Source organism: Dipodomys merriami, unplaced genomic scaffold (genome assembly GCF_024711535.1).
Source record: "Dipodomys merriami isolate MVZ:Mamm:240054 unplaced genomic scaffold, mDipMer1.0.p SCAF_67, whole genome shotgun sequence".
Taxonomy (NCBI): domain Eukaryota; kingdom Metazoa; phylum Chordata; class Mammalia; order Rodentia; family Heteromyidae; genus Dipodomys; species Dipodomys merriami.
This window is the reverse complement of record NW_027206257.1, coordinates 1,332,880-1,333,517: the sequence shown is the minus strand read 5'-3', so window position 1 is coordinate 1,333,517 and position 638 is coordinate 1,332,880.

The window sequence follows — 638 nt, the reverse complement described above, 5'->3', positions numbered from 1 at the left end:
TTAGAGTGAGGGTTAGGGTCTGGGTTAGGCTTAGGCCTAGGGTTTGATTATGGCCTGGTTTGAGGGTGAGGGTTAGGGTTAGGGTTAGGGTGAGGGTTAGGGTGCGGGTGACGGTAAGGCTAAAATTTAGGGTTAGGCTGAGGTTGAGAGTTACTGTAAGGGTTAGGGTTACGGTTAGGGTGAGGGATAGGGGAAGGGGTCGGGTGAGTGTGAGGGTTAGATTTAGGATTAGTGTTAGGATTAGGGTGAAGTTTAGGGTGAGGATGAGTGTTAGGGTTAGGGTTAGGGTTATTTTTAGTGTTATAGTTAGGGTTAAGTTTGCGGTGAGGGTGAGGCTGAGTGTGAGGTTTATGGTTTGGGTTAGGTTTAGGGTTAGGTTTAGGGTTAGTGTTATTGTTATGGTTAGGGTTAGAGTTAGAGTGAGTGTTAGGGTGAGGGTTTGGGTTAGAGTGAGGTTTACGGTGAGGTTTAGGGTTAGGGTTAGGTTGAGGTTGACATTTAAGGTTGGAATTAGGTTTAGGGGGAGGGTAAAGGTGAGGGGTAGGGTTAGGGTTAGTGTTAGTCTTAGGGTGAGGGTGAGGGTTAGGTTGAGGTTTAGGGATAGGCTTAGGGTAGGATTAGGGTTAAGGTGAGGGTGA